General features: G+C 41.8%; 1 long non-coding RNA gene across 1 annotated transcript in view; it reads right to left on the bottom strand.

Annotated features, from left to right (window-relative positions):
• LOC106573626 (uncharacterized) overlaps positions 1-15,788 on the bottom strand; it is a 38,278-nt gene extending 22,490 nt beyond the window's left edge. Inside the window, exons 1-4 of the long non-coding RNA XR_001321391.3 lie at positions 15,668-15,788; positions 15,119-15,201; positions 14,937-14,998; positions 14,654-14,818 (exon numbers count right to left, since the gene is read on the bottom strand). This is a non-coding gene — a long non-coding RNA (uncharacterized LOC106573626). The remainder of the gene's footprint in view (positions 1-14,653; positions 14,819-14,936; positions 14,999-15,118; positions 15,202-15,667) is intronic.
• Positions 15,789-16,142: the final 354 nt, after the last annotated feature.

Here is a 16,142-nt window from a genome sequence, read left to right as displayed (position 1 = left end):
TCAGGTGTGTGTGTGTGTGTGTGTGTGTGTGTGTGTGTGTGTGTGTGTGTGTGTGTGTGTGTGTGTGTGTGTGTGTGTGTGTGTGTGTGTGTGTGTGTGTGTGTGTGTGTGTGTGTGTGTGTATAAGTCCTTATGTGTAAGCAAGCATGTAGTTGCGTACGTGTGTTCATATCCACTTCATAATGTTCAGATATTTTAAACAGTTCCCATACCTTCTTTTTTTGTAACCTGAAGTCCCTGTAGAATTTAGTAAAGCCACGGTGTTATGGAGCTGTCTCGGAATAGCTGTCCATCTATAAAGGGTTTGTCCACAATGATAAAGGCATGCCTACCATCCATCCTTTGTTGTCTTTGTACCGGATACAGTCTCTTACGATGTTCGTTTATCTCCTTTGGAAATTGGTCATTGAGACCGAATTTGGTCCCTTTAAGCTCCCTTCCTCTGCTTTTGATCAGCTCCTCTTGTTGGTAGTGTTCAAATTTTGCGATGATCGGTCGGGGACCCTTGGTCTTGTCGCTCCGAGCTCCAAGTCTGTGTACTCGGTGGAAAGCCACCTTGTTTACAGTCTCTATAGGAAGTTTCAATGCGGATTTCATGAATTCTCTGATCGCGCCCTCTGGATTATTGGATGCGTCCTCAGGAATACCCCAAAAAAATAGATTTTCACGCATGCTACGACTTTGTATGTCTAGTAGAGTCTCCTTCATCACCCTGTTTTCCCTGAGTAGACAATCCATGTTGGAATCATGTATTTTTACTTTGGCTGTGAGTCTCTTGTTTTCTCTTTGGAGCTTATGAATTTTACTCTGGCTGAACTCCAAACTCCCCCTCAGCCCTGCTACCTCCTCACACAACTTTTCCATTGTTGCATTGTTGCCAGAGCACTAGCCTCTACCTCAATGGTAAGTAAATCGTCTGTGTCTGTAGATTCATCTGTTTTTCTTTTTTTTGTCGGGTTAAAGTTATTTTGTGAGGTGGTCGGATCTTTCCACGAAGGAGTGTGTTGTTCCTCCATAGCGTAAAGCTGTTGGTACTTGTCAAATTCCCTCAGGATCTGCTTGGTATCCAGATTGGCTCTATACTGCAAACAGTTGTTTTACGAAAAGATAACAATGAGTCTTTCCCACGACGACGACAGGTGTCTGTAGTACAGCCAGCTATCACTTGCGGAATCCACGCAAAAAAAAGGAACACAAACTTGCAGTCCCAGCCGTAAAGGCTAACCGCGTTGTGGAATCCTTAGTAACAAAACTTTAGTTCGGATTAAAATCGATTTAATGAAAAAGTTTTAATGTAAACAACAAACCAAGTGTAGACAGTACAGTGTCCTGTTGCGCACTCTGATGACGTCTCTCTCCTGGTATGGAATATCTTGGCAAAGGAGAGATGCATCTAGCATTTAGTTGTCAGTTTACAGCTCCCACCTTATCCCTTTCCAGATCTAAAATCATCCCAACAATATAATAAGACTGCCGCTGGTCTATAAACAAAGTTTTCCCTTTTCACCACATACTGTACAGTATTGTATTGGCAAATATTTTGCATGCCTTCTATCATATGAATTCTCTCAGCTATATAAATGTCAGGGTTCCAGGCCTGGATCGGGTAGGTCAGGTATTCCCAAACTGGGGCAATGCCGTCGGGGGTACGCCAAATAAAAATGTGATTCACATGTAAAAAGATTAAAAGATTTTATTCACATTATCAGACAGTCCATTTATATTTTCCCATGGAGCTATACAAATGGGTGAGTTGTTTTTCTCGCCTGAGTAGCCTCGTTTCACTGCCAAACATAAAATTAAACCATCTAGTGTTGAAATACAGGTAGCCTAGTCAAATAATTAACATCCAATCACATTATCGGTTACTCTGTTGCGGGAATTCCACTAATAGTCCGTATGTAACCAGATGTACAGTGGCTTGCAAATGTATTCAGCCCCCTTAGCATTTTTCCTATTTTATTGCCTTACAACCTGGAATTAAAATGGATTTTTGGGGGGTTTGAATCATTTTATTTACACAACATGCCTACCACTTTGAAGATGCAAAATATGTTTTCTTATGAAACAAAGAAGAAGAAAAAAGAAAACTTGAGCGTGCATAACTATCCCCCCCCCAAAGTCAATACTTTGTAGCGCCACCTTTTGCAGCAATTACAGTCGTGGCCAAAAGTTTTGAGAATTTTCACAAAGTCTGCTGCCTCAGTTTGTATGATAGCAATTTGCATATACTCCAGAATGTTATGAAGAGTGATCAGATGAATTGCAATTAATTTCAAAGTCCCTCTTTGCCATGCAAATGAACTGAATCCCCCAAAAACATTTCCACGGCATTTCAGCCCTGCCACAAAAGGACCAGCTGACATCATGTCAGTGATTCTCTCGTTAACACAGGTGTGAGTGTTGACGAGGACAAGGCTGGAGATCACCGTGTCATGCTGATTGAGTTCGAATAACAGATTGGAAGCTTCAAAAGGAGGGTGGTGCTTGGAATCATTGTTTTCCTCTGTCAGTCATGGTTACCTGCAAGGAAACACGTTCCGTCATCATTGCTTTGCACAAAAAGGGCTTCACAGGCAAGGATATTGCTGCCAGTAAGTTTTCACCTAAATCAACCATTTGTCGGATCATCAAGAACTTCAAGGAAAGCGGTTCAATTGTTGTGAAGAAGGCTTCAGGGCGCCCAAGAAAGTCTAGCAAGCGCCAGGACCGCCTCCTAAAGTTGATTCAGCTGCGGGATCAGGGCACCACCAGTACAGAGCTTGCTCAGGAATGGCAGCAGGCAGGTGAGTGCATCTGCACGCACAGTGAGGCGAAGACTTTTGGAGGATGGCCTGGTGTCAAGAAGTGCAGCAATGAAGCCACTTCTCTTCAGGAAAAACATCAGGGACAGACTGATATTCTGAAAAAGGTACAGGGATTGGACTGCTGAGGACTGGGGTCAAGTAATTTTCTCTGATCAATCCCTTTTCCGATTGTTTGGGGCATCCGGAAAAAAAGCTTGTCCGGAGAAGACAAGGTGTGTTTGTTCATACAAATATTTACACGTTAAGTTTGCTGAAAATAAATGCAGTTGACAGTGAAAGGATATTTCTTTTTTTGCTGAGTTTAGTATGGACACTGACAGTAGTGAATCTGATGCAGCCGAAGAGCTACTGCCACCTTACCCGGGAAAGTACCGAAGAACAGACAGGGACGTTGGACCATCGAAAAGGCACAAATATGATGAGAACTACATTGATTTGGGGTTCACTTATATTGGGAGTAGTGCCTTTCCTCAGCCACAGTGTGTTATATGTGCAAAAAGTACTATCTCACGACTCCATGAAACCTTCAGTCTTACACAGACATTTAGAAACAGAACATGCCAATTTGAAAAATAAGCCTTGGGAGTTTTTTGTGCTAGAATTAAGACAACTTTTGAGTAGTTAGACATGTATAAAAGCAACAGATACCATTAATAACAAGGGGCTAGAAGCGTCCCAAGTGGCTAAGACAGGCAAGCCCCATACTGTTGTGGAAGACTTAATTCTTCCTGCTGCAGCGGATATGGCTGAGACAATGCTGGGGGAAAAGGCCCAAAAAACTATACAGACAATGCCTTTGTCAAACAACACTGTTTCACAACGCATCAGTGACATGGCAGGAGATGTTTTGAAACAATTACTGCTTCGCATACAAGCCAGTGAATTCTATGCATTACAGCTGGATGAGTCAACAGACGTAGCGGGCCCGGCACGGCTCCTGGTATATGGCCGTTACATTTATGGGGGGGTCAATTAAGGATGACATCCTCTTCTGCAAACCACTGGAAACCAGGACAATGTGAGAGGATATTTTTAAAGTACAGGACAGCTTTGTGACATCAAATGGACTTTGGTGGTCAAGATGTGTTGATATCTGTATTGATGGCGCAAAAGCCATGACAGGGAGACATAGTGGAGTGGCAATGCGTGTGAAAGCAGTTGCACACGCAACTTGGGTACACTGCAGCATCCACCGAGAGGCTCTTGCTGCCAAGGGAATGCCTGACAGCTTGAAAGACGTTTTGGACACTACAGTGAAAATGGTTAACTTTGTTAAAGCAAGGCCCCTGAACTCTCGTGTATTTTCTGCACTATCCAATGATATGGGCAGCGACCATGTAACGTTTTTACAACATACATAAGTGTGCTGGTATCAAGGGGCAAAGTATTGACACGTTTTTTTGAATTGAGAGACAAGCTTAAAGTTTTCTTTACTGACCATAATTTTCACTTGTCTGACCGCTTGCATGATGACGAGTTTCTCACACGACTGACCGATCTGGGTGATGTTTTTTCTCGCCTGAATGATCTGAATCTAGGATTACAGGGACTCTCCGCAACTATATTCAATGTGTGGGACAAAATTGAGGCTATGATGAAGAAGTTGGAGCTCCTCTCTGTCTGCATTAACAAGGACAACACACTGGTCTTTCCATCATTGTATGATATTTTTGTGTGCAAATGAACTCAAGCTTACGGACAATGTCAAATGTGGTATAGCGAAACACCTGAGTGAGGTGGGTGCACAATTACGCAGGTACTTTCTGGAAAACGGATGACACAAACAATTGGATTTGTTATCCCTTTCATGCCCTGCCTCCAGTCCACTTACCAACATCTGAACAAGAGAGCCTCATCAAAATTGCAACAAGCGGTTCTGTGAAAATTTAATTGAATCAGAAACCACTGCCAGATTTCTGGATTAGGCTGCGCCCAGAGTATCCTGCCTTGGCAAATTGCGCTGTTAAGACACTGATGCCCTTTGCAACCACGTACCTATGTGAGAGTGGATTCTCGGCCCTCACTAGCATGAAACTAAATACAGGCGCAGACTGTGTGTGGAAAATTATTTAAGGCTGAGACTCTCTCCAATACAACCCAACATTGCAGAGTTATGTGCATCCTTTCAAGCATACCCTTCTCATTAACCTATGGTGAGTTGTTCACCATTTTCGTTAAACAAATAAGCTTTTATATGTAAAATGGTTAAATAAAGAGCAAAATTATTGATTATTATTATTATTATTATTTGTGCCCTGGTCCTATAAGAGCTCTTTATCACTTCCCAAGAGCCGGGTTGTGACAAACTCACACTCATTCTTATATTTAATAAATGTATCGTATAATGTGTGTGTGTGGCAGGCTTACAATGATGGCAAAAAAACAACATCTGAGAGTGCGCTGACCCTGCTAGAGGGGGTATGCAGCTGGAGGTTGAATATTTGAAGGGGTACGGGACTATAAAAGTTTGGGAACCACTGGTGTAGGTGATCCATTCACACTTCACCACCATGCCTGTTTAGGTGCTGTCTTTCTACAAAGAGCCGCCAAGCGAGGCAGAGGGTAGAAGCTCCATCTGTGGCTCCTTGGGTGGATCACAAATAGCACCTCATTTCCCATGTAGTGCACTGCTTTTGACCAGGGCCCATAGTAGTGCACTCTATAGGGTGTCATTTGCGACTCAGACCATCACTCTGGGGATTAGTACCCCACCCTACAGAAGGTCTGTCATCTGTTGCTGCTTTTAAACACAGCACCCAAACCCCTGCTGGACCCAGGGCATTCGGTTTCCTGTCCCTGGGCTGGCTGCAGTATTTGGGACCCACACACCGCTGGGATGTTGTGACCTAAGGGATCTCTCCACCTAACTCATCAGCAAAATTAGACGTCCGAGTCATAGGTCCCTGGTTGGATTTTGGGAAATGCATTTGTGTTGCAATACAAGAGCAAAGTCACATAGTTAAAATAGGTATGGAAATGTAACAACAATGCCAATGTCAGTTCTCTCTTTCAAGTCGCCACTCTACAGTCAACATTACAGACAGCAACAGCAGCAGCCTGGCTGAGGTTTTGATGCAGTGTTGATCTTTTCTCCCCACAGAATGCAGGGGACATTGAGAGCTACCTCAGTATCGTCAACATGCTGGATGAGCTGCTTTCAGCTGGTGAGTCTTCGTTGTTGATTCAGTTTCATAGAACAGATTCATAGTCATTACATGCAGATATATAACGCTACAGTACCTCTACTCTCCTTTGAGATCTACAGTCAATTACCCTTTTTTGGTTTAGTTGCCTTTAGCCACCGTGTTGTGTGTATTCCAGGCACAGACTGACGGATCACCTACATGATCTCGAAGGGGGGCAGCGAGGCCCTCATGAGTCCCCCAACTTCCCTATCCTCCTCCCCGTGCTGCACCTCCTGGCCAAGGTCAGACATAGAGGTGAGGCTCCGACTGAATGATTGGAGTGGAAATATAGTTTACAATAACGTGAAATTATACAAAAATAGAGGAATCGTAAGTGGGGTATTTATTTAGCTGTTGTCATGTAAGTACAGTATATCAAATAAAATTGTATTGGTCACATACACAGATGTTATTGCGAGTGTAGGGAAATGCTTGTGCTTCTAGTTCCGACAGTGCAGCAATATCTAACATGTAATCTAACAATTCCACAACAACTACCTAATACACACAAATCTAAGTAAAGGAATGGAATAAGAATATATACATATGAATATATGGATGAGCAATGACAGAGCGGCATAGGAAAGATGCTGTTTGTCTCAGTTATATGTTGTAGTGAGAGGTTGTCAAATGGTTCGTAGATCCTAACCTTTCAACACTGTAGGTAGCTTGATTTTCTTAGCTTCCATCTTAGAATGTCAACACAACAAAAAATTGAGACATCATTGCTTTCTCCTCATTGGCCGAGGTGTCAGCTTTAAATAGAAAGGCTAGGCCAACAGGTCTATCTGACTAACAAACCATGTTATCCATTATGTGACAAAACTTAACTGACATGGATGCACCCCTCATGTCTTCATTAGTGACATGTGGCCACTAGTTGTTGGAACCATGTTGTTGTCATGTTGTGTTGCTACCATGCTGTGTTGTCATGTGTTCCTGCCATGCTATGTTGTTGTCTTAGGTCTCTCTTTATGTAGTGTTGTGTAGTCTCTCTTGTGATGTGTGTTTTGTCCTATATTGTTATTTAATTTAGTTTTAGGTTTTATCCCAGCCCATGTCCCCGCAGGAAGCCTTTTGCCTTTTGGTAGGCCGCCATTGTAAATAAGAATTTATTCTTAACTGACTTGCCTAGTTAAATTAAAAAAATAAAAAAAAATAGGGAGGAATAGACATTTTACATTTACATTTTAGTAATTTAGCAGATGCTCTTATCCAAAGCAACTTACTTATTCATCTTAAGATAGTCAAGTGAGACAGCCACATATCTCAGTCATAGTATGAACATATTTCCTTAATGAAGTATAGCTTTAGTCAGTGCTAGTAGGAAAAAGTCAAGTGTGAGTTTTAGTTCACGAAAGGCAAGGGTGTTTTTTGTGGGGGGGAGTGGAGGAGTGAGGGGCGATGCTGGGGGATAGGCTTTCTCCATTCATATTCATTGAGATGTTTATTCTTACCCAACCCAAACTAATGAAGCATTTATGGTAACTGGTATCAGCAGCTGTTTGTCTCTAAAAACATATTTTGGTGTCATGCTATTTCCACAAAAATGAGAAGCAACGGTCAAATTTCAGCGCTGAGTTGTTGTGATCTTTCCACCTAATTCACCAGCAAATTTAGACATCCATGTCAAAGGTCCCCAGCTAGCTTTTGGGAAATGCATTTGTGTTTCCACTCGAGAGCAAGGTCACATCGAAGCAACAGTCGATTTTATATGGTGCTGTGTGATAAAATTGATTTGAGCTTGCATTACTATTTGCATTAGATCCCAAATCACTTTATTTTATTGCTTTCATTATGTTATTGCTAAACAGCACATACTGTATTTATTGGTCTCATCTGCTTCACGATGAAAGGAAAGCTTTGCTCCTCACGCCAAGGCCTGATGAGCCTGTTGTGTCTGCGCTCCAAAACATACAGTACAGTCATCTAATGAATTCCTTTGACGGGACACTTCACATTTAATGGGTGTCCTCCAATCATAAAAAATTCCAGCTAGGAATATTTATGCACAAGGCATTATCCAATAATGCCACTGAAGCTTTTTCCACACTAATTGCTGTGATATTTGTTCATAAACTAGGATTGCTGTGCCTGGTTAAGCAATCTTTTCCACTCCTCGGACCGACAGGCAATTCACATGTGTAAAAGCACCAAGAAAGCATTCAAGCAAATTGACAATTTATGATCATTGGCATTGCATATCATTCAGTGCAAATTTTGCCCTCATGCTACCAAGCAGCATTTATTAATGCCTTCATGTCATTATGGTGATTCTCACTGAGAAGTGTTTTCTTGTTATTTTAAGTGATAGATGAAATAATCAAAACATACAGTATTGTCACGTCCTGACCATTGTAAGAGGTCATTTGCCATAGTGGAGTGGTCAGGGCGTGACAGGTGGTCGTTTTGGGTGGTTTTCTGTTTCTAGGTGGGATCGTGCTAGAATTCTATTTCTATGTTTAGTTTTCCATGTTTTGGCCGGGTATGGTTTCCAATCAGAGGCAGGTGTCTTTCGTTGTCTCTGATTGGAAGCCATACTTAGGCAGCCTGTTTTCCTTTGGGGTTTGTGGGTAGTTGTTTCCGTTTAGTCTAGTGTACCTGATGGGACTGTTGTTGGTCGTTTTGTTGTTAAAGTGATTTCATTAAAGACAAAGAATGAGCACTATACACGCTGCGCCTTGGTCTCCATTCAACGACCCCTATGACAAGTATACACAAACTGTTTTAATTCCACTGATCAAACATTTATTTTGCTCGATAACTTTTTCTACATCATAGCATGTGAATATTTGCATCGGTGCAAACAGTGTCAGTGGGTGGTCAGTCAGTTTTCAGTAGATCTGTGGGTTACTCATAGCTGTGTCTGTGGTGTTTTGTGTGTCTCGGTCAGACCCTCGTATTGAGATGAAGGCAGAGAAGGCCGATGCTGTGCTGCTGACACTGACTCTGCTGATACAGAATATAAAATATACCAGGAGGACGGCAGCCTGCCTTTGGGTACTCCAGGTCTTCTGCTCCTCTGGTAGGTAAACGGTCAAATTCCTTAAAGCTTCAAACACACTTTATTGCTTTGTCCATCTCATCTACTCACAATGTCAACAGTATCCAGAAGTAATACAAAGGTTTCTATGTAACTTTGGGAGTTCAGAGAATATGGAGGAGGTCTACATTCTGAAGTGGCGCCAAAACATTTGGCTTGGGTATAGACATATGCTGGTGCCCTTCATTTAGGATAGTAATGAGGATTTATTAAAAACATACTCTAAATATTGACCAGTGAAATTGTCAAATAACATGTCTGAGGTCACATGGTCAAAGCTGAAGTAGCTTTAAGTCTGATCATTACTATAAACTGTCAATGAGTCGTTTATAAATATAAAAGTATTGTCTGTATGCATACTGTACCTAGTTTATGTGGTTGAAGTTTGAATTTTGGTTGAAGTCTATTGAAATTCCCATGAGTCCAGTATATTTCCACTGTGGACTTGTAATGGATTGGACAGGGAGAAACATCATCAATTAGCAATAGCCAGTAAAAATGCAATATTCGAAGGACATTAATATCAATGTGTGTCTTTTGTTTACTTTTTTATCTTTCAGTCACCACAGCTACGCTGCTGGGACATCATCGAGGCCTGGATGTTATATTCAGACTGATACCCCCTCACACTTCGAGGCACATGCGCATTTTGAATACGTTTTCAATCCAAAATTATTAACTGGAATGAATCAATCAACATAATAGTGATGACAGATGTAAGTACATTTTTTATAAGGCCTACAGCTGCATAGGCCTGCATGATGCAAACATGCATAAAGCAAGCTCAGCCCTGTGAGTTCTATTGTCTATCAGTTGTTGTCTCTGTGTCTGGGTAGAGGAAATCCCCCACCTTATCTAGTCTAAATATAATTAATATGAACAAGTACCCCTGTATAGGGTCCAGAGAGTTTACCTGGTTAGGTTAACAGATAAGGAAAAACTCTGGGCCCCAGGGGGTAAAAATTGCCCCCCCAACTCTAGGACCTATGGTGCCACCAGTCTGCTTGCCGTTGTCAGATATCGCCAGGTATGTGGATGATCAGGGCTTTATTCAGGAACGTTTCTTGGGTTACTCTGATGTGTCATGTGGGCGAGATGCACAGTCTTTGTTTAACTTCATGGACAAACGTGTTGTTCAAACCTACAATGGCGCAGCTGTAATGGAATATATCTGCTTTTTGTATTTCTAGCTAAGTCCCCTCCTGTTCCCTGATTTAAGAAGTGATGACCATTCCACTCCACCAGGGACGTCACAAGAGATTCATGGATAGGGGGGTTAAGCCTCTTTTAGGGGGGTCTGGGCATACTCCCCCAAGATTTGTTTTATAGTAACAACGGGTGTAAAATCGATCAAAATAAGGTTATTTTTGGTCAAGGTTGACTAAAAGTATACCTGTCTCATAGTTTGTTAGACACTGATCTAATATGACTTACTTAAATTCTATCCAAATAAAGAAATTAAAGTCTACTCTGTCCCCATCCATCCAACACCAACAAAAGGCACACAAATGGCTGTACTATCTAGCCCAAATACTTTTTGGATGTTATTTTGAGAGAGAGAAATGTGAAGACATACAGGTCATATTACACCATTAGAAAAACATATTTATTTAAATTTCACCCTTTTGTTAATTGTTGCTCAAAATTAACCCAATAATTCAGACACATGGAACATCTTAAACAGTATCATCCACAATGGGGAAAAACTAAATTCAACGAATGAGCTAAATAACATTTTAAAAACGATCCCAAACAAATATTACAACCTATATTACAGAACTGCTCCTCCTGCTTCTCTCTTTTGATGCTTATTTTGTGGGTGGACGCATCAAAGTGTACCTCCTCCTACCTCAATAACACTATTGTGGCTTAGCGGCCCAAGCACTTCACCCTCAATGGAGATAGCTGCAAGACTTGCAAACCTTCTCTGACCCATTGTCTTACGCAACCAGGAGTGCAGCCGGCGCAGTGCACTAAAGGACCTTTCACAGGAGCAGCTGCTCACAAGAATTGTGAGGGAAACCTGAATTATTTCCTTCACAGAAGGAAACATATGATCATCCAGGAGGTTATACACAGCAAGCATATCTTTGGGAGGACATCCAGCCTCTCTTTTCCGGTTAAGAAAGTTTCTGGCCACCAACATCTCTTCTGTTTTAACATCAATGCCGTAGTGCTTGGCAAACTCAGTTAAGCATGATGTGTCAAGGACGTTTTTTGAGTTGGGGCTGCATGCCTGTATGCCTTTAAGCAGACCTACATCTACAGTCAAGAATCGCTGGTCAAGCTCACAATCCGTCCTGTCCAAGCAGGGGAGCAACAACTCTGTTTTCATTGTTTGGGAACATGACAATTCTGTGCCTAAACCCAAGGAGGTCTCCACCACAAAATCTCCCATTTTCCTTTGTTTGCACTTTCTTGCTGCATCTGCCTCTGGAATGTTGTGAATTCCACCGAGTGCTTTGGTTCTGTCATAAAGTTCTGTGGCAAATGCATCTGTGTGTTTGCTTATTCGTGTGTCACATGCAGCTTGTTTGCCGAAACAAGCGTTTGCCAGGTCTACAGTCTCTTTCTGGAGGAACTTATGTAGTCCCTCAGTTATAGAAAGAAGGGACTGAAATGTCAGTAGCAAATACATGGTGGAGAACTTATGAAGCTTTGCTCTCAGACCAACAGCCATGGGGGATCCAATGGCAGATAGACCATACAAAATAGCAGTTAAAGTGTCCAGCACTGCATTTATGAAACACAGCTGGCATGCCCAGTGAGTGTTTGAGAGCTGTACAAGTTAAGCTGACGCTATTCCAAGTTTGGACTGAGCTTCTTTGGACTTGTTGTGGTTAACTAGGGATGTACTGAAAAACGAATACACATTCTCCAAGAAACTGAAAAACTCAGCAGCCTCCAGAATAGCCCTGCAAGTATGACACAACACCAAATTAAGCTCATGAGCATAGCAATGTACATAAATTGCCTCTGGATGCAGCACTCTGAAATGTGCTTGCACACCTCCTTTGGACCCACTTATGACAACTGCACCATCATAGGTCTGTGCAACGCACTTTAGGCCTGCTACCCCTCTCATTTGGAGCTGCTGTTGCAACTCATTTTCTATCGATTGGGCTTCAAATGACTTGATATCTGCTAGTGCTACTAAACACTCCTTAACTGTCCCCTCTGTCACTTACCTAACACACAGAGCCAACTGTTCAGAGTGCCTGTCCCTGGCCTCATCCGCCATAATGGCATACATTCCAGACTTTGACATCTCAGAGACCATGGTGTCCATAATCTCTTGAGCACAGCATTCGATCATGTCATTCTGAGATTCTGGAGATAGATACGTCGCATTTGATGGAGTATTGTACCTTTGCAGAAAAGGGTCAAACTCCTTCAAAAGCTCCATACATTCAAGAAAGTTCACTCTATTTGTGCTTTCAATAGATTCATCATTGGCACAGAATTTCCCTTTCTTCCTAACGGTGACCGCAACAATTCTCCTCAGATACTCCCTTCTCTCTGCAATATCACTAGCATGGGCAGATGTTAAAATCTGAGCAATGTTCCCATGACTGCTAGTTGCCTGGTAGCTTTGCCATGCCACAACACTGTCTCTGTGTGTTTGTGCCATTTCATGTTTACCGAAGATAACCTGTTTAGGATAGGGGGCAGTATTGACACGGCTGGATAAAAAACATTCCCCGATTTAATCTGGTTACCACTCCTACCCAGTAACTAGAATATGCATATACTTATTACATATGGATAGAAAACACCCTACATTTTCTAAAACTGTTTGAATGGTGTCTGTGAGTATAACAGAACTCGAATGGCAGGTCAAAACCTGAGAGATTCCTTTACAGGAAGTGGCCTGTCTGACCATTTCTTGAACTTCTTTTCCATCTCTATCATTTACTAAGGATCTCTGCTCTAACGTGACACTTCCCACGTCGTCCATAGGCGCTCAGAGCCCGGGAAAAAACAGAATGTCGTCATTCCAGCCCCAGGCTGAAACACATTATCGCCTTTCTCAAGTGGCCGATCAAGGGACACTGGGCTTAGGCGCGTGACCCGACCGCCCCAGCCTTTGGGATTTTTTCCTCTGTTTGCCGAAAAGGAGATTCCCTGTCGGAATATTATCGCTTTTCTACGAGAAAAATGGCGTAAACAGCGGTTGACATGCTTCGAAGTACGGTAATGGAATATTTAGAATTTTATTGTCACGAATTGCGCCATGCGCTCGACACTTCTTTACTATTTCGGATAGTGTCTGGAACGCACGAACAAAACGCCGCTATTTGGATATAACGATGGATTATTTTGGACCAAACCAACATTTGTTATTGAAGTAGCAGTCCTGGGTGTGCATTCTGACGAAGACAACAAAAGGTAATCAAACTTTTATAATAGTAAATATGATTATGGTGAGTGCTAAACTTGCAGGGTGTCTAAATAGCGAGCTCGTGATGCCTGGGCTATGTACTTAGAATATTGCAAAATGTGCTTTCACCAAAAAGCTATTTTAAAATCGGACATATCGAGTGCATAGAGGAGGTCTGTATCTATAATTCTTAAAATAATTGTTATGCTTTTTGTGAACGTTTATCGTGAGTAATTTAGTAAAATGTTAGCGAATTCCCCGGAAGTTTGCGGGGGGTATGCTAGTTCTGAACGTCACATGCTAATGTAAAAAGCTGGTTTTTGATATAAATATGAACTTGATTGAACAAAACATGCATGTATTGTATAACATAATGTCCTAGGGTTGTCATCTGATGAAGATCATCAAAGGTGAGTGCTGCATTTAGCTGTCTTCTGGGTTTTGGTGACATTATATGCTGGCTTGAAAAATGGGTGTCTGATTATTTCTGGCTTGGTACTCTGCTGACATAATCTAATGTTTTGCTTTCGTTGTAAAGCCTTTTTAAAATCGGACAGTGTGGTTAGATTAACGAGAGTCTTGTCTTTAAATAGCTGTAAAATAGTCATATGTTTGAGAAATTGAAGTAATAGGATTTTTAAGGTTTTGAAAATCGCGCCACAGGCTGTTACGTAGGTGGGACGAATTCGTCCCGCCTAGCCCAGAGAGGATAAACAAAGCTTTTTTCAAATTTTTGCAGCCATTGCTGACAAAAATCATCAAATGTAATGTTTTTGCCAAAAACTCTAAATGGAAAGCAGAAAGCTGCGTTTTTGTGGACAGAGTACTCTACCCAATTGTATTTCTCAAACCAGCAGTGCTGAAATGCCCTTTTCTGTGTACCGAAACTTTCGTGTGGGTAGTTATTCAGCTTCACTTGTCTGGGCCCAGTGTCTTTGTCACCCAAATAGCTCTCTCATTTCAAGGTGTTGCTGCAGCGGCTTGATTACTTTCTTTCTCTGGATCAGTTTGTTGTCCCTCCCTGTCTAGATCTGTTTGTTGTCCCTCCCTCTCTGGATCTGTTTGTTCTCCCTACCTGTCTAGATCTGTTTGTTGTCCCTACCTGTCTGGAACAGTTTGTTATCCCTCCCTGTCTGGATCGGATTGTTCTCCCTCCCTCTCTGGATCTGTTTGTTGTCCCTCTCTCTCTGGATCTGTTTGTTCTCCCTACCTGTCTAGATCTGTTTGTTGTCCCTACCTGTCTGGAACAGTTTGTTCTCCCTCCCTTTCTGGATCTGTTTGTTGTCCCTTTCTCTCTGGATCTGTTTCTTGTCCCTCTTTCTCTGGGCATGCTTGCTCTCTCTCACTTATACAGCTCGCATGTTTATCTCTGCCTTGCATAGAAGCCTCTTTCTGCATGACCCTTTAAGATATCATGAACATCATTTATTTATGCCTAACAAAAGTAAGACATATGCTGTCATATGCTGTACAAATTTAACTGAAAGCTTAAACATCTTCTTGCTTTGTATATCACTAACCTTCATCAGCCATGCTCCCTCAGCCCTGTCAGCCTCCAGTTTCTTTCCCTCATTCTTGTCTGCTGTGTTTTGACATGTATTGTTATTAAACTCATATGTACAATAACTCAAGGCTTAATAGGTGATTAATCAGTTTAAGTTTTAATTTGTTTGTTTAAACTGGTAAAATCTTAATTTCTCACCGGATTGGCCTTCGGCAGAGCTGCTGGCACTGCCTCTCTTGAAGAATTTCCATATATCCATCTAACATTAGTCGTTAGCTAGCCTACAGTTGAGAAATTGAGGATAATACAATGACATTGGGATCAACACTATGTCACCTTTTCCACACATTACCTACTGATAATTGTTTTGCAATGGCCTACTGAAAGAAAGCAATTTAGTATGAAAAGATATGTGCATGATGTTACGTCATCTGTCTCATTTATAGCCTGGCACAGATAGCAAAACTACATTAAATACAATGTTAACTAGATATCATCTGTCTCATTTATATCCTGGCACAGATAACAAAACCACATTAAATACAACTTTAACTAGATATCATCGCCACATAACTTATGTCAAATTTAATTAAAAGACACAGTTAACGTTACCGTTAGCTAGCTCGCAACGTCTGTTACACTGTAACTTACAAGCAGCCTCACATAAAATGGTTAACATTGGTCAACATAGCTTTGATTATGACCAAAGTCTATAGTAGTGAACTCTCTCTCTCTGTTCTAACTTACCTCCAATTCACATCGTAGCCTATCTGCATGAATCCGTCCTGTCAGAGCCTTTTCCTGTCAGTTTACTGTTAGCTAGCAGCCTCAAGCCACAGCAGTAGCTAACGTTAACCAAAATGTTAGTTTCAAGTTGACCTAACTGTCACTAGCGCGTGCAGCAGCCCCCCCAGGTCCTAGTGCCCGCCCGGTAAGAAGTTTAAGATGCGATGGAACGGTTGACGAAGAAAAAAAAATCACAGAGAAAATATATTGACTGATATATTGATTTATTTAGGGGGGGTAATGAATATTTTAGGGGGGCTAATGCCCCCCTATAATAGGCCTAGCGACGTCCCTGCACTCCACTACCAATGTCAACTCTCTCCTGACATGAACTGAAGCCAAGACTCATCTGCCCGCTCATCCACTGTTACATTTAATGTTTCCTCTCTAAGCACTGTGAGTACCCCTATCAATTTTCTCTCATTACTGTATGTAG

This window comes from Salmo salar, chromosome 16 (genome assembly GCF_965601325.2).
Source record: "Salmo salar chromosome 16, fSalSal1, whole genome shotgun sequence".
NCBI classification, from domain to species: Eukaryota; Metazoa; Chordata; class Actinopteri; order Salmoniformes; family Salmonidae; genus Salmo; species Salmo salar.
This window is presented reverse-complemented; position numbering and strand designations above follow the sequence as displayed.